The 18,894-nt window shown below is 41.8% G+C and overlaps 1 protein-coding gene across 1 annotated transcript in view; it reads left to right on the top strand.

Annotated features, from left to right (window-relative positions):
• Positions 1–1,489: 1,489 nt before the first annotated feature.
• Positions 1,490–18,894, top strand: part of Kcnj16 (potassium inwardly rectifying channel subfamily J member 16) — a 29,754-nt gene continuing 12,349 nt past the window's right edge. The window contains exon 1 of the mRNA XM_032913836.1: positions 1,490–1,689. The gene's annotated coding sequence lies outside the window, so the exon portion shown is untranslated. The remainder of the gene's footprint in view (positions 1,690–18,894) is intronic.

Raw genomic sequence — 18,894 nt, 5'->3', positions numbered from 1 at the left:
TTATTTTTACATGTATAAAAGAATCATTACTTAAGAAGTAATAATAGTATAGAAAGAATCATTGCTTCGGAAATAAGAACAGTATTTTAAGATGATATAGATCATTAAGAAAACATAGTGGGTGAGATTAATCACTAACTGCACAGTCATTTAAGCAGGTAGCTGAGAACATTAAACTCACTGGGAGATTCTAATGGTGGCTCTAATATCCATGTTGTATTTTTTTCTCTAAGAATTTGCAAATGAAACCGTGAGGGTAAAACAATACCTTCTTATTTACCAAAAGACTTGGTTTTAAAACAAATGCTACGCAAGAGTCAGGCCATCTACTTAATTAAGAAAGTTAGTCAATGGAAAAACTTTTCAGGCAAATCATCAGTTCTTTCCTAGGGTGGAAGGATCCTCCCCACGCCCCTAAGAAGCCATCGGCAGCGAATGTCTAGCTGGGAGAAATTGTTTTCTTTAGAGACGTCACCACTGGATGCTTATCCCTACATCAACCCTCAATTCCAGCACATGCTCATGCACAATCCCAGTTAAACCCAGTGGGTCACAAAAACACGAAATAAGGAGGGCAGCTGATGGGAAGAAGAAAGGTTTCAGCAGGTGTGAGAGAGCAAGGCCGGGTATGTGCATTCTAACCGATAGACATGTGTCAAGTTACCAATAAATTAAAGACAAACAAATCTCTCTTTCTCAGAATAGCGAGTTACTCTCCTTTTTCCTACACGGCTTTCTATCTTTCCCAGTTATCGACGGCGTCGCACCATGTGAACACTTCTTGCCTCGTCTCGCTAATGCCTCCCACTCAGCTCCCACTTGCTTGTCATTTAATCAGGGCCCTGCCTTCAGATTTATGACATTTTTCATTAAGGCCACCAATGATAAGCCTTCCTAAGAAATGCACACTGGACAGTAAGTAACTGACTCATTCTTTCTTTTACCCCCCTAAGGAAAGAAAGCAAAGAAAACAACCACAAATGAGAACAGTTTCCAGAGAACATTTAATGTCCTTGGAACTAATACAAAGGTTGTTGATAATTTCTCTAGGGTCACCTACCACCTCGGAACCCATGCGAGATGATGTTGGGCAAGAGGCTGTTTGCCTTTGGTATAGGGTTACATAGTCAGACAGGGTGTGTGTTTTCACAGAAAACTCTACTGTGACAGTGAGAGAGCCCACACATAAAAAGATCAGATTTGGATGAAGTTGTACCAGCCCTCAGATGTCAGCAGGAGAGGATTCAGCCTTCTGGGTCAATGTGATGTTTAGGGGGCAGCATGTGGCCACTTGGTAATTTGAGGGATTCTTGTCATTTAACAGGCTCCTAGAGCTGTGATCAAAGACCGTGTTGTAAATGAGCATAGAGAAAGGGTATTTCTCCTAGTTTCTTGTTTTCTGTCAGCCCCCATTGGCAGGCATCTCTACCATGAGTAGGCATGGGAACCAGTTAAAGAAAGTGTCGATTCAGTCAAGTAACGCTGAGAACTCTGGCTTTTGTCTGTACTGAATGTGGCCGGAAAGGCAAAACAGAAGGAGATTCTGCTGTGGGGTTTCTCATCTCCATGGTGGTAGGTGCTGGCAGCCTCAGAAGGGGAACTGGAAGAGCGCAGAGAAGAGATCATGAGGTGTATCTGCGCAGTCGTGTTGAAGATGAAAAGGCCCCAGGGTTGGGATCTGTAACTAAGGTAAGACCTTGCTGTCATGTACAAACTGATCTAAGCCTGGGCTGTTTGCTCATTTGTCTGTCTGTTCCTTTAAGTTTACTCTTTCAGCATAGAGGCTTTTGTTGGGTGCTTGCATCGTCCATGGGCTATGTAGTCATACTTTATTACTCCACGGTCTAATGGCTGGGATCCTTTGTTCTTTTCATATCATCACTAGGGAGGGCTGAAGCAAACACAACGAGAAAGCAAGTGCCATTTAGAGATTTCTTAAGGGAAGTAACGGTCAGAGGAAGACAAAAAGAGGAGCAGCTTCATCAGTGGACTGCTAGTCTGGCTTATTGACGTGGCTGGTGTGGCAGAAGTGAATCTTTAATTTCCTTTGTCAGCAGGCAGGAGTAAAACAAAGCTGTGCTGTATGTCTTTGTCACCCTTCCACGGCTTCTAAGGGACAACAAAGCAACAGGAAGGACGTGAAATTGTAAGACGGGTCACGCTTCTGCACTGCTTTGCCGTAACTACATCCCCCACCACTAAAAACATGGGCACACGTTATTATGAAATGTATGTTAAAATTAACTACTTGTAGGTCTTTAGTGAGGAGCAATGCCCCATTCCCTAAACATTGAAATATGCTTTAGAGATAAAAAAAATCACCAGGCTTTCTATTAATGTTTTTCTTCTATGAATTCTTTTATTTCAATTTTCATATCTGAGAGTTACTATGGAGTAAATGGCACTCAGGCTATCCCATGTCTGTAAGTTTTCATTTCACTTGTAGAAAAGACACCATCAGAAAGGGTACAGTTTGACTGGTGGAAATTCTAAAACCATGTAGGTTCAGGATCATGGATATGGCCGTAAGTGTTTATTATTTATAGAGAACATGAGTCTTTGCCTTTCAAAAGTTCCATTTCCTTCTTCAATGCCTATGAGTCTTCAAGTCATCCTGAGAACTCACAAAAGGCTGAGACAGCATCTACAGAGCTTATGAAAGCTTACCATCCTATCATAATTGGCTGCCTATCAGCAGTGACCTTTCCAAGGTTTGCAGCTTCTAACCACCTCCTTCAAAAAAGCCTTTAACAGTATCTGTCCCTAGATAGTATATAACCTCTGTGGTACAGTACCTGGCACCTCAGGACCATAAACTACACAGAGATAACTGTTATTAGCTCCATTTTTTTAGAGGAGGGGAAATTCTGGTATAAAGAATCTCTTGATTCAATGGTTAAACTCAGAGTGACATTCCAACAAATCGCTCAGGTCCGAGCAACTTTGTTTGTTATTTGAGAAAAATACCGCCAATTGTAAATTTGTAATGGGGAAAGTGGGATAAAAGATAAAAAAACAGGAGGTAGTTCCAAAATGTCAACTGTGATGTGTTGCTGCCATGGATTTTGCTTTTTGATAGCTGCATTCCACTCCGGGCCTTACTCCACTGATGAGCACAGTCTCTACAGCTAGTGATGCACCTAAGGTCAGAGACAGTATGCTAAGAAGGCCTGGCATGAGGAAGAAACAGGGTCAGGTAGATTTAGGGCCAGGCAAATTCTCTTCTGTGTATTGATGTAATAAAGATGAACCATTTTATATTCTGATCTCTTAAGTCAGGCCACATTAAGGCATCCATTACTGAATGAATCTAGCTGGGTGTCTTTCTCTATGCCTATCAGGTGGTTGTTTCAAATCAGCCCTTGTTCGACCCGAGTACTTAAGCTTAGTGTCTGATTTATAAACATTAAGAGGATCTCTGTTATTTCACAATGCTATCAGATTTCATATTTTACAACTAGTTTTTTTGGGGGGGCAAAATAATTAGCCTGGGTTGTAAGAAGTCAATGCTTATGATGAGATTCAGTTGGGAATCAGTCTGTTCCTTGGAACCGACTCTGAGTAACTGAGGTGAAGGCACTGTTTGGTTTGAGAAATGGCATATTCGCTGTGTCAGATGTTACGAACACTTGAAGTCCCTCCCAGGGTACAGATAAATAAAAACAGGATTTTGCTCATTTACAAGAGGCAGTACTCCTAGTCTCGCAGGGCATCAGGGGCTCCTGGAGTTCACAAGTTCCTGACTGACCCAGAGTCATGTGTAGTTCTTGAGCGTTTCATATGGCATTATGTTTGTTTTGTCCTGTTTAAGACAGTCTCCTTATACAACCATAGCTTAACTAGAACACTCGGTGTAGACCATACTGACCTTGAACTGTTAGCGACCCTTCTGTCTCTGTTTCCCAAGTACTGTGATAATTATTAGTATGTGCTACCAAGTATAGCGTTCTAAGTTCTCCTTCATGGTTGCTCAGAAGACCCCTAATCACATGCGAACTGTTCCTCATCCTACTGTTGATTTGTTTTTGAGGTTTGAGCTGCAGGCAGATCACAAAATAAAAATGAATACAACTCATCTAAACCAAAAATGTCAGCATTGATCAAGCACAAAGATAGCAAGCAGACATGAAAGGGGACGACTTTTCCTGTCCGTATGACAATAAAGCGCTTACTTCTCCTTTTAAATCAGAAGGTTCCAGTGCTTGGATCCTGATGATCTGATGGAGTTTTTGTGACACTGTTTCAGTTTTAATCTTCTTAAGAATCCACTCAACCATTGTTCATCTCTAATACGGGAGTAAATACCTCATGTGCTTGTTAACAAAAATGTTTAGCCTCTTACTGTTAAAAGAGAACTCCAGAGTTGTCTAGCCCAGCTCCTCACAAATGCAGGAAATTCCTCCACAAATCCTTTGATTACACAAATCTCAAACAAATAGTCCCAGCATGGTGTCTATTGTTGAAAACATGAGTGGCAAAACATTCTTTGTTGATGTGGGTATTAAATCTGTAACCTTGCATACTCGGTAAGCAGTTCTTAGAATAAGCATTACGAAGCTGGGCCACTGAGTCTGTTGCATTAATATGTGGATTTGCCATTTCTACATGCAAGGTGCTGGCTGCTTGGAGCAGAGTCATGCTTTTGGTATCTCTGAAAATCTAGCTCGCCTTATATAGAGCTTAGTTGATACATGTTGGGTAAATTTTTCTTAGAAAACATAAGGAAAGGACTAACGTGTCTCAATATATCATCTACAGATCAAAGAAAGACTTCCCTTCCAATCTAGAACAGTGAACCTATGAGGTTTCTGTAGTTACTTATAGGAACATGGGTGACTCAAAAGGCAGTTACACTACTGAGAGGTACCTTGAGCAACGGATGGTCAGCTCCTCTACCAAGAAAGCCTACCTCAGTCAATTGCCACATTGTCAACAGGGATGATTGGCATCTGAAAGAGAGAGGCTGGTAGATGTCATGACCCTTCCTGCTCCTTCTGTAGGGAATGCCAATAACCATTATCTTAAGAGGTATTTTGTGGGTGCCGATAACCACTCAACTCCAAGACAGCGATGGGCATCTCCAACCTAGAAAAAGCTGTTTTACGATGATGCTTGACAAGGATTTTCAATATAAGAGTGTATATCTTCAATGGTTTCTCCTTCACTAGTTCTTGTATTACTTCCTACTTTCATCTTTAAAGTCACAGAAACCTGTCTTCAAAAACACAATACCGCCAGTAGACCCTTTTGTATAAAACATCTCCATTTAACTTTGTAATTATTTTCATTGGAAATTATTTGCTGATCAAAATCTATTCTTTTTCTTTCTCTGTTGAATAGTTGCCTCGACTCTTCTGGCAAAGATGCTTGTTTTTCTCTCGATTTGCCTTTGTCGTGTTTCATTGTCCGTTTGTTCTGTATCTGGGTTTAATTCAGATGAGCATTTAGGGACTCTCTCCTTTAATTTCCTTGCCTGTGACCTCCAGCCCCTTCATTCAAGGCTGTTAGATCTCATGTATAGTTCTCTCAGCTCCTGGTTCTGAGCTGAGCTATCCCAAGACTCTTACCAGCAAGGCTCTGTAGCATATCTCGGGATCCAGCCAACATTCCTAGCAGCTAATTCTGTCCTGAATCTAAGCCTAGGTTATAGGAATGGGTGTCTAAAGACAACTGAACAATAATTTCACGTCCAACAACTTCGTATCTTATAATAGCTCAAAGCGGTAGTGACATCACAGAAGGATGAATGTGTCTCAGTGGTAAAGTTCTTCATAGCACAAGTCTTAGGCAATGGAATGAGATGAGTTCCTTGTACTCCTTTTCTCTCGATAGTTCCTGTTGACTCTGGAAAGATTACCAAGCCAGTTAAGCATCATTTCTGTATTGGAGGAAGAGGATGGTATTGATGCCTGGTTCTCAGGATAATTGGGAAAAGTAAGCATGTTCCTGGTCTGGTGTGCCTGACACTTAAGAAGGTCTTCTCTGGCTGAGGATTGTGCCATTATTTCTGTATGGTCGTATGTGGAAATCCTAGACTCAACTTCATGCTTAGGACATGTGGTATGTAATGCTTGCTAGTATTAATCTTCACCCTACGTGTAGTGAGTTCTCTAAATTCCTTAACTATAGGTTCTTCTTTCCTTGTCCATGAAGTTAATGAAAAGACCTGTCAGTTTTTGCTCCATATATTTTCCCCAAGAAGGTGCATGAATTTTCTCTCCTTCAAGATCTAAATTTTCTGTATGCCCAGTGAATATCCTTCAGTGTACAATGTCAAATTCTAGGGCATTGTCCTTCACTATGCTGGCCATTGTAACATCCATGAATTCAGATGCTTCTGACTTGTAACTCAGAAGAGCATTACTCACTTCCCCTAACAAGAGAACTCCTTCCCCACTCCACTCTGCTGAGCTCTCTAGAACCACATGCAAGATTCTGTGAAGACTTTGTACCATAACCTGTGGTTGATCAGCATGAGCAGTGAATTCTTACAGACTCAGGTGGTTGTCTTCTTTTTATTCTCTTGAGAGACATTGTCTTTGGAGAAGGTGGAAATGCCTGTCTTTAGGTTATAACCAACCCTCCAGTTTTATTTGTTAATTTTAATTGAGAAATAATGAACACACACACACACACACACACACACACACAAACTGTACACTGTACAAAGGCAAAGTTTCCCATAAATTTTGTGATAAGAGCATTTAAAACCTATTTCTTGGCAAACTGAAATACTAAAACACATTGCTTATCATAGCCCCCACATTGTATGGTAGGTTCATAGACTGAATTCTTTTCTCCTAACTAAACTTTTGCGTGTGTATCATGTGCACATAGAGGTACATGTTTCTGATGGTGTTGCATATGTATGTGGAGGTCAACATCTGGTATCTCCCTCTATTGCTCTGCACATTTAACTCAAGGCAGCAGCTCTCAATGAAGGTAAAGCTTACCAAGTTGGCCAGGCTGACCAACCATGAACTGCAGAAATCTGCCTGTCTCTGGCTCCCAGGTCCTAGGGTTAGAGGTGTACACTGTTACTCCTGGCTTTTATGTGTCAACCTTTTATGTTGGCACCAAGGAATGTATTGATTGAGACATCTAGCCAACCCCATTAAGTAATCTTTTGTGTCATTTGACCTACATAACCTCAGGAATTCTGTCTAATTTTGCCTGACACTATCTCCTCAGTTATCTATTGTGGGGTAAATATCTTTTTATTTAAATGATGCTGGGCTGACAGTGACAAAGAAGACCCTTTGATTTGGGGTCAGGCTTCTGTAACCCCATCTTTCTTGTACACAATAATTCTAAAACATTATTAAATGCCACTAGAAGGTACGCAATCACAATTTGAGAATGTCCTTGTTACAGAAAGTGGATGATCTTTTTAGTTTAGTGAAAATGGCCTTAGGCTATCCACAGAAAATCTTGAGATTATGTGGAGGAGGATTGAGTTGTTGACTGATGCTGAAACTCACAAGTAGACACCAAGGAACCAAAGGCTTGATAGCCCAGAGACCCCGGATAAAACTAAACCTGACCAGCAAAGAAATGGTCAATGAAATTATTTCTAATGATATTCTGCTATGTTGATACACTGGAGCCTACCATAACCTTCCTCAGAGAGGCTGGGTACAGCAACTGATCTGAGTAGCTGCAGAGATCCACAGCCATCAAAGATCCAGTGGAGCTCAGGGAAGTCCAGGGAAGAAGGGGGAAAAGATTGTACAAGCCAGAGAGGTGGAGGACACCACAGGAGCATGTCCCACGGATTCAACTAAGCAGGTCCCACAGAGGCTAACACAAATTGAACCAACAACCAGGGAGCCTATCCGGGTCTGAGCTAAGTACTCTGCATATATGTTATGGTTGTTTAGCCTAGTGTTCTGGTTGGAATCCTAAAAGTGGGGGAGTGGGGCTGTCTCTGACTCTTTTGTCTGCTTTTGGGACCCTTTTCCTCCTACCAGGTTGCCTCATTTAGCATCAATGTGAGGGTACGTGCCAACTCTTAGTGTAACACGTTATGCATTGTGCCATGTAGGGTTGATTTTCCAGGAGGCCTGCTCTTTTCTGAAGGGAAATGGAGGAGTGGATCTGAAGAGAGGGGAAAAAGGAGAAGGGACTAGGAGGACTGAAGTGAGGAGAAACTGTGATTGGTATGTGATATACTACAGAAAATAAAGTGGCAAGAAAAAACCGGTTTTGCATTCTGCTACCTACACACACTCACACACATACACATATCACACATCACACATGCATACACACATCATACACATACAAACACATCACATACTCATCCACATATATACACACATATAACACATACATACATTCCCCACACATACACGGCTGCCCGCAGAAGGAATCGACACCGAGATAAGGCTGTATACTTGGGATGTGTGCAGGAGGAAGCTTTATCCTTGCCACTTTCCTCGGGACACTTGATGACATCATCCCCATTGAATTGTATTTCCCATTGTGTTTCAAATGTTTTGCTTAACTCCAAAGGGTGTCCAGAGGCAAGGAATCTTGCCTCTCATCTCATCACTGGATGGGTTAATCTCACACGGGAAAACACTGTCCATAACAAGGCATCAGTGGATTAGTTATCAATGATAGTGCTGTCTGGGGTCTGAGCATCCTTTGGCCTCCCCTGCCAATCTTTAGAATCTTAATGATTTGGTCCACCCAGGGTTTGTGAGCTGATAGGTATTCAATGCATATGTGTACACTGGTGGTGTAGATGAAGCTTCTCACGTAAGCTGAAATAGCTTGCCACAGCCTGGCACCCGGAGACAGAAGAACAGAATCGAATCTGTTTAATTCTAGGAACCAGATTCAGTCCCTATATACAAAAGACTGCAATCCCAGGGTGTCAGCATTGATCTCATTGTATCATGCAGTCTAGTTATAGAGAACTGAATTGCAATCCTAGTTTTCTTGGCACACTCTTTAGTAAACTATCTCATTTGGTTTGTAGATAGTTAATTGCCAACATATAAAAATATAACGGCCCCCATTGAAGGAATCAGAGAAAGGACTGAAAGAGCTTGAAGGGGCTTGAGACCCCATACGAACAACAATGCCAACCAACCAGAGCTTCTAGGACTAAGCCACTACCCAAAGACTATACATAGACTGACCCTGGGCTCCAGCCTCATAGGTAGCAATCAATAGCCTATTAAGAGCACCAGTGGAAGGGGAAGCCCTTGGTCCTGCCAAGACTGAACCCTCAGTGAATGGGATTGTTGGGAGGAGGGTGGTAATGGGGGGAGGATGGGGAGGGGAACACCCATATAGAAGGGGGATGTTGGTCCGGAAACTGGGAAGGGGAATAACAATCAAAATATAAATAAGAAATACTCAAGTTAATAAAGATGGAAAAAATATAAATACAATATAAAATATTATAGTATACAGGTAGTGCATACCTTTAATCCCAGCACTTGGGAGGCAGAGTCAGAGGCATCTTGCCTGGTCTACATAGTGAGTTTAAGAGCAGCCAGGGTGACATAGTGAGGTCCCCCAAACCCAAACAAGAACAAGAGCAAGACCAGAAAATTAAAAGCTGCTAGTCTCATAAGTGAGCATTATTAGTGCTAGATATATCTGTGTCTTACACAGAAATGGAATTATAAATTCTGTGCTGATTTCTGAGCAGTCTTTGTAAGGTTAGTGCATGGGCAGTGGAACCAGCTTCACATGTGTTCTGTCCAACAACAGAGGAAAGAGAGGAATAAATAAAATGTACTGTAGGATTTTTGTGGCTCTAAAAAAGAAGGAAGTCATGTCTTTTTGTAGGAAAATGGATACAATTAGAGACAATCATACTAAGAAAATTAAGCTAGTCTCAGACTGATATGTACTTTTTCGTATGTGGTTTTGAGACTTTATGTGGATACATAAAATCACACACACACACACACACACACACACACACACACGGAGCACAACAATCTAGGGGAACAAAGAGGAGATGGAGGAAGAGAAATAGGGAGGAAAGGGAATGATGGATGGTAATTCAGGGGGTTTGCTCCATCTATGCTGTGTCTGGGTACGGTCCCCCTTCCCGCCGTGGAACACAGTACAAGTGCAACAAACATAAAATGAAAGTGTTGTAAGTTCAAAACAATGATTTATTGAAACTCGCCTTGTGTGATTATCATTAGGAAGCCAGAGTAAGTGGCTAGGCCCTGAAACCACGAGAGAGCAGCTGAAGATGTATGTGCTGGAGGCCAGGGCTGGGGGCAGTGTCTGTAAGAGCAGAAACAGGTGAGAGGAATCTTGATTGATTTCACCAATGATCTGCAAGGCTGTGCCACACTGCTAGGTCATACTTTTTGACACCCTGGCCATCGTTACTTATCCGTTGATATTTGATTAGTGCTATTATATAGAACTGAAAGTAAAAACTGCTCTGGGAAACAGAGAAGCAAGGCCACGGAGAGGCAAGGCCAAAGGTCTCAATGTGTTGCTTTTATGCAAGGGAGTCTTCGGAGGGAAGGGGACCTTCTCAGGGTGGGAGGTGGAGACCTGCCTTGCTCCGTGGAGTCAGCAGACCCATAGTCTTGCCATGTTTTTGCAGCACTGGGATCCAAGTGGAAATCCCAGAGGCTTAGGGGCGATAGAGTCAGCTTTATAGTTCTTGGCTTGCAAACGTTTTTAATGCCATTTAACCAAATGTGAATGAATAAAAGCACAAATATTTTCTTACCCTGCTATGTGTCCTTTAAAAAAAATGTTTGTGGATGTGGGAGCTGGCATGGGGACAGTCACAGCCAGCTGGAAATCTGCCGAGGAGGGGCTGGTTTCTAATCGTGTGTGTGTGTGTGTGTGTGTGTGTGTGTGTGTGTGTGTGTGTGTGGTCTCACACATGCTAGGCAAGCACTTTACCCCTGAGCTTTGCCTCAACCCTTCAATTTTTTTTCTTTCAATTATGGTCTCCACTTGCTCCTACGTGAAACTTACAGGAGATGCAGGAGCTCCAAATGCCAGTCAACTTTTACATCTTAGAAACAGAAACATCAAAACAGTACTTTTCCCTCTGCTTTTAAATTATATGAATGAGAACAACAACAACAAACAAACAAAACAAAACACGACCTTACTGCACTCTTCCATTTTAAGTCTCAAAAGAATTTCTGGACAAATTATTAAGTGAGTTTCTTGCAAATAATATTCATCCTATGTTGATGTAAAATGGCATTTTGGCTAAGTGATAGCAAAATCAAATTTCATTTCCAAAGAAAACACTTGGTTCATCTCTGCGTCCTTCCCCAGGTAACTTCAAACCAAAAGCAGGCGGCGGTAGGGGGAGGGGAGGCACATGGACTACAGTTAAGATGGTTGTAGCTAATCTTTAATACCATTAGTAGCTAAACGTTTCTGAAGCTTCAAAACACATTAGGATTTGTTCACCAGATTGCTATGTTGTGTAAATTCTTGGCGGGAGAAAAAACCGTTTTGATTGGCACGGGGGGAAACGCATTAATTTGAGCCAAGTATCACACGGATTTTCATAGGCACACTGCCTGCTGAATGAATTAGACTTAGGCATTAAAGTTTGAATTCCTAAACTGCTTTTTTTTTTTTTGCTCAGCAATTTACATTCAAGATCTTTATGTGATCATCGACTTCAGGGAACACAAAGCCAGTGTGAATAGCCTCCCGGGGAACACGAATGGGTGTTCTGTACAAACACAATTCGATTTCTTACCATTTTCCTTTTACAGTTTATCTATGCATGGCCATGCCTAGGGAAGCAGAGTTAGCCACACAGGCATAATGTGAAGATGTGCACCAGAGTCTTAGATGCTGGGAAGGATTCAAGCTTAGCCACCCGCCTTTCTTCTGCATGGAGCCTTACCCGCAGTCACTGTGATCCTATTCTCCCACAAAGGTCTGCCTTTTGAGAGAGCTGTTTGAACAGAACATCTCAGGTAGACTAAGACTGAAACTTCTCAGAAGCAAAAAGAATCGTCCCAATCCTTAGTCTAAAGCATCACAGATACAGTTGAGTGCTGATTAAGTTGAATACATAAGACCATTTCTATGCTTTTTAAAACCACTTATAGGCATAGGGACATTGGGCTGTGGCACAGACACTCTAGAGAAAATTTTGCCGATATAATTCTGACATAATTCAAAAGTGCCTGTCTCAACCCTTACACTGACTCTCTAGTTACCAGGAAAGTGAATATTCTAGCCCGAGAACCACTGGACCCAAGACATATATCACTTGCCTTTCTAAGGAAAACAGCCCTGATTTGGGTTGTCACTTCGTGCAGACATTCAGGAAGAATGAATTCAGACTTTTGAAATCAGGTCAGGCCGGGTTAGTCTACGGCACCACCATGGGACTAAAACTATGGTGAGAAGCAGCAGCATAGAAAATCAGATTCGTGGAAATTCAAGAGTCGATCGAATGTAGTTTAGTCTAAGCATCTACCTAAATCATCTGTAAGCTATTCAGGGCTCATGCCTCCCACCTAAGGAGGCGTGAGAATGCACACACCGATAGAAAGCTCATCCCAATTGCTAACAGTGTGCACCGCACAGAATCCTTAAGAGACCGTGTATCTGGATCACCCAGGAGAGGTATCTTATCTCGTATTTTAAGGCCTCTCAGTTTTCTGTGTCCGTGGGGAAGAGATGGGAGTTGAGCCAACAAACGATAACAGTTGCTTCATTTTCTTCCCCAATAAAGATGTCCTGACTTTTCATTTTGACAACTTAAAACAGAAACTGAATCATTTAAAGGTCAGAGAAGTTGTAGACACTATCCAGGGAGTTCCTAGTCTACAAGCATAACACATCTGTGAGTTCACCGATTCCCGGCAGATGCAACAGACTAATAAATACCCTTCCCATTGCCAAAGAGGACAGTTCGCAGGCCCTCATCGCAGATGAGAAAATAGAAACAGAGACCCAGGAGTTCGGTTTCTGTCGGAATACCGTTAATACTGAGCCGGGAAGGTCAAAGGTCGTGGCCACATGTGCTTTCCATAAGGTAAGTTTGTTTGGGAATGCACTCGCAGGTCTAATCAAAGCAGCTTTCAAATAAAAGGGTCTGGAATCTATTACGGGTCAGTCCTAGGCAACCTGGCGTTGGAGCCACAATGAAGACTGCTTTTTTATCCTTGGGGGCAGGGGGAGTGAATGCTGGGTACCACATGCTTTCTATTCTTAGCAATCCTAGGAGTTTCTTCTGGAGTGTTCTGTCACTTCTTCCTGAAGGAACCTGAAGGCCAAGACGATTAGATGTGAAAGGGAACTTTTAAACAAGTCTTTGAAGTTGCCCATCATAGCATTCACTGAATATGCTCACCCTAATGGCACCTAACGCTCTCCACGTAGAAACATATACTTGAAGAGACTGATGTTCTGCAAAAGACGACCTCGATTCGTGTTGTTGGATTCATTTGAAGTAGTCGTAGCTGTGAGCTCTGCTGTTGAACCTGTAATAAGTTCCGTGTCTATCAAGAACAGGGTCCGTAGCACAGTTTAATTTTCTGCCCAGAGTGGCACTTCCCCCAAAGGTGCAGGCGAGTCAGCACCGGCTCGTAAAGGTCAATGCAAAATCCAAAGAAGCGAACAAACAAACAAATTCAATTCTGGACATCTTAACCTCGTCTAAAAATGCCAAGGCTGCCCAGGGAGCCATCAAACATTTGAACTGAAATTCTTATCTTTCCATAGCTAGTCTCAGTAAAAAAAAAAAAAAAAAAAGTTAAAAAGTCGAGAGTCGAGGAGACCGGAGTCCTGAGGGTGTGCAGGAATCATTTGGTACCATCATAGCACAAGGATGAAGCTAAAACAACCCCAGAATTGGTGAGCGCCATGTACTCCTCTGGGAATTTAAAGGCAAGTTGTGAGAGGACCTACATTCAAGCACAGCGCAATGCCATCCTCTAGGCGGGTTTGTACAAGAACAGAGTGCATCAAGATTCATTCAGTAAAGACTGGCTCATTTCGACTATGTTGACCAATGCACATCTTAACTGAGGGTGGCATTTTTTCCACTTTCTTTGGAGTTTCAAAGTCTGTCCTTATAGACTACACTGCTGTACAGTTACCTGAAGGCTTCTAGTATTATTTATTACATGTATTAAAAATAAGTTTTTAGTATTTTATTTCCTAAAACAAAAGATTCTGAAAACAGGCTTGACTCTATTAAGTCAAGACTCAGAGGTATTAGCACTTTAGTAGGGTCTGGAATGGGGCAAGGCAGGAGAGTTGGTACTAAAACGGACACGTGTGCTTCTACGACCCCTTAGAACCGACGCTGCTTTTACGTAGACCTGATAGGTTACTGACAGCTTGCACGGGTTCCCCAGTTGTTCTCAGTGTCCAGATCAGATCAACTCCCTCTTCCCCCAACCTCTGCGTTTCAAAGGAGATCTGGTTTTACTTAGAGGAATTAAATGTCACTATATTTGTTTCTGCGAATTGTTCCAGCAAAAATTACCGCATCGATGTCTGACTTTAGATGTCTGTAAGGCTGTCTGCTTCTCTGGGCTATTTATAGCTCCCTTTTTAAAAAGATCTAATAAATGCTTGTAGATCGCTCTCGGTTTGTATTTTTTTCTTTACAGGGCCTCAGAATTGGCAGGTTTCAAATTTGAACTGAAAATACCTGGATTTCCTTTTGCAAAGGATTTGTTTACAGGAAAAATCTATTCTCTCTCTTTCTCCCTCAGCCTCTCTCTCTCTCTCTCTCTCTCTCTCTCTCTCTCTCTCTCTCTCTCTCTGTGTGTGTGTGTGTGTGTGTGTGTGTGTGCATGGTGCAAGTGTGTGGTATACACACGTGGTGATAGAGCAGGGTGTCGCGTGTCTTGATGTACCACTCTGCCTTATTCCATTGAGACAGGGACTCTCACTCACTGATTCTGGATCTAGGCTGGTGGCCAGCAAGTCCCAGACATCCTGCAATCTATCGTTCCCCAGTCACAGTGCTGGGGTCAAAGGTGCACTGAAATGTCCCATGTTGTTTCCATGGGTTCTGGAATCTGAACTCGCCCAGCAAGTAGCCTTACTCCCTCAGGCCTCTCCGTAGCCTCTATTGTAAAAGTTCAGATATATAAACACACAAATCACAAATATAGGTAAAGAAGAAAGGAAATAAGCATAACTAAACTGATAGAGTAACAATTTATATTTTGCTGTATATCACACCTGTGCTATGTGTAAACACATTTAAAATTGCATCGTGCAAACTGTTTCCTAACCGTGTTTCTATTTGGGCAAATCACGTGTTACATGCTTTCCCGTATCACTTTTAATATTTACAGAGTAAGTGTGATTGTGCCAGCTACCCATGCTTACCAGATGGTCTGGTTAAAAACCCAGAGTCACCACAAACAGCCTTTTGATTTGGTGTGATTTTTTGCGCCCATCCATGATAAACTTTTGGAATGAGATTTGTCGGTAGAACTGCTAGATTAGTCCACATTTCTGTAGTTTAGATTTGTAATGTTTTTTTAATATTTAATAATTAAAATGTAATTATATTATTTTCTTCCTTCCCTTTCTCCCTCCAATTCCTCCCAGGTGCCCCTTCTTTGCTTCCTCTTAAAGCAAGGCCTGTATTTTTTAACTATGACTGGTGTGTGTGTGTGTGTGTGTGTGTGTGTGTGTGCATATATGTGTACTTATATCTGAATATATGCATATTTACAATATACATATATAATATATATATATCACATTTAATTGGCTAAATATATACATACAACCTCAAGAACCCTTTTGCTATCACTTGTGTGTATGTCTCCTGGTCTGAACTCTTGTTACTAGGCATCTAATTAGGAGGCTCATCCCTGGAGATTATGTCTACCACTCCAATTGTGTAGATTATTTTTACAAATACCTGTTTTCAAAACTAGTTCCAATAAATGTATATGTACATATATAAATGTGCACCTATGGATCTATCTCTATAAAAATTAAGGATTCGCATTGGTACCAGAAGTATCCGATTTCTAAAGATTCAGTGATAGACCAACTTAAAGACCTCTTATTTTCCAGTTTTACTTATTTACTTATTTAGAGACATACTTGATAGAGCACAGGCTGTCTTCAGACTTCCTATGTGGCCGTATATGGCCTTGAACTTCTGGTTTTGCTGCTGGCCCTGCTCCAGTGGCAGGAAGATAACAGAAGTGTAGGTGTGTACCACTACACCCATTGTATGTGATGCTGGGGATTGAACCTGAGGCTTCTTGCACATTGGACAAGAACTCTACCAACTGATCTACACCCCTAGTCCTGAGCAAATACCCTTTACTACCAAGAACATATTTCTGGAGAACTCTGTAACACAGTGGTACTTCACTGCTACGCTAAGACCTAGAGTTGTTCCAAAGAAATTTGCGAAGACATTTATTTTTATATCTGTAGATTGATAATTAAAGAGTGACAAGTAAGGATCGTTCGGATTTGGAATTTGGAAAGGTGTCAGTATTGACAGGATGTTGGTTATCTTCTTTGATAGGAAATAATGTCTTTCCAGTGTTTGCTCACTCTCCCCACTAAGCTACAATTAGTGAGCCCATGAACAACTGCCATGTCTTGTATTAGCTACAAGGAATCTAGGCATGAAAAGATGAATGAAGGTCTTTCCTCTGGCAGCTTACAGTCTTTTCCGTGGTGCATTCTGGTCATCAATTCAACCATGTATTAGGTCAACAATGTAATCATGTATTGGAACAGGTCTGGAGACAACTCTATGACAAGCCAAAAATTGAGACTGTAGACCTCACAGATCGCATGTCCTTTGTTACAACTACCCTTCGTTGCCTGATGTAAGGCAGGGAAACTGACCTTCTTAGAGAAGAATAATGGAGTCTGAAATGCAACAGGCCAAGTTAACACTAGGAAAAGCATTTGCATATGCCCGTCAACCCACAAAGAGTAAATGCTGCCCTTCTACCACTTATAGAAAATGGGAGAATTCTAAAGGTCTATGAATGAAGAACTAAAGTGGGCCATTAGTTGTGTTGCTCTGAAATGTCTTTCTTGGGGTCGGTGTGCATATCTAGTGTACTTTCCTGGGATAGGAGTTTCTCTTTCTTAATAGTGAAACTCTTTGGAGAATACTCCATGTCAATTAAGTCTCTTTTGGAAAACCTATCCTTGAACAGATAGGGAGGTTCTATAGAAACCATTGTAGGGGGGCTTCCTATCCCCCAAACTAGTTAGTACACTTCAAATTAATCACCACATTCAGGTAGTATATTGGGAGGTAACACCCCTTGAACTACTGCTGAGTACGTGGGCATACACAATATCTACAAAGTTGTCTGCGTTCCAGTCTGAAGGCCACACCCCTGTGTTAATGAAAAATATGTGGGGCTGAGAAATGGCTCAGGGAGCAAAAGGTTGCTTCAAAAGCATGAAGAACAGAGTTCTGATCCTTAGCACTCAGAAAAGCCAGAAGTAGCAGCAGGAATGTGGAGCTCCAGCACTAGAGAAGGGGTCCTCAGAGTGTTTTCAGAGAGAAGCTCTCCAGCTAGTAGCTTCAAGTCCTAAATTCCATGACAGATCTCATCTCCAAACCGAAGTGGAGAAATGTTTAGGAAAGTATGCCATTGTCAAGGTCCAGACTTCATCCACAGCTGAGCACACACACACACACACACACACATGCACACACACACACACACGCACACACATACAGGCACACACACAATGTCACCTATGACACTATACCACACACATAGAGAAACAACTAAAGATGCCCAGAAGTACTCTTGCTATTTGAAGACTAGCGAGAGGTAGGTAGAGATAAGACAACAGAAGTCTGTGTATAGTAAGGATTCTACAAAATACTCCACTCTCAATGGGAAGATTGTTCCTGACAGGCTTTGACCTTGCCTGTTACAAGAGAATAATGTAGAGAACAAAATGAGGAGACCTTTCATGATGGTCCACTGAAGACATGGTCCATTGAAGGTATGAAGATTTTGAAAAGAGGCAAACAGTGAGAAAACTAGGACCTGCTTGTAGGTTGCTTGTATGTAGTGAGGGCTGGCACTAGTTAGGTCAAGGCCATGATTGGACAGTAAAAAAATAAATAAATAAAATGGGGACAAAGCATTTATAAGGCCTAAGAGAAGGGGAACAAAAGCAAAATCAAGATGGAGATGGGGAAGGACGATTCAGATCCAGGGGGTCTTGAATTGCCAAGGTAGTTATGTATCTTTCTTAAGGGATGGATTTCTGTGGGCAAATTTATCTTATTTAGGTAGGTGGTTTATGACCTTATCAATTGGTTGTGAGTTTATTGTGTGGATGTATTGTGGACTGAGAATATAACATATAAATCTGATTGATAAATTACAGTTGATTGACTCATCATTTCACTGGTTTATGGGGAGTGTGAGCAGGGTCCGTGGCAGGGAACCGTAATAGGCCAGCCCATGCTGGACTTCTAGAGCCCTGATTTTACCAGGTACCTGGAACCAGAGAGTTTGAGGCTTGCAGAGAGCCTCCAGGAGAAATACTAATCTGAGATAAATCATGGTTAGTCCCTTTTGGCCCCGTGGATGCCAGAACTGACACCAGAGACCAGCGGTTCCTGGGTCAGAGAGTACTTGGGGGAAGCATGCAGCCGCTGAGGTAAAGATACCCTGCAGTGCCGTGCAGCCCCACGCGTGTTGGTGCTAGCGCAGGATAAAAAGTTTCCGCCAATTTGTATTTTTACCGCAACACCCGCTGATAGTTTAAATGTTGCTAAGAAAACTGATGAGACTACATTCTCACAAATGGAAGATATTGGAAGATATTTTCTGTGTGTGCCAACTTGGTTTTCTAAAGGCTTGGTTATTGTTCAAGCAACGAAATTTGTCACTGGTTGGTATGAAGATGAAAAAAAAATGATGAAAAAAA

Source organism: Rattus rattus, chromosome 9, assembly GCF_011064425.1.
Source record: "Rattus rattus isolate New Zealand chromosome 9, Rrattus_CSIRO_v1, whole genome shotgun sequence".
NCBI lineage: Eukaryota > Metazoa > Chordata > Mammalia > Rodentia > Muridae > Rattus > Rattus rattus.
Note: the sequence above shows the minus strand (reverse complement) of the source record. Positions and strands in the feature narration are given on the sequence as shown.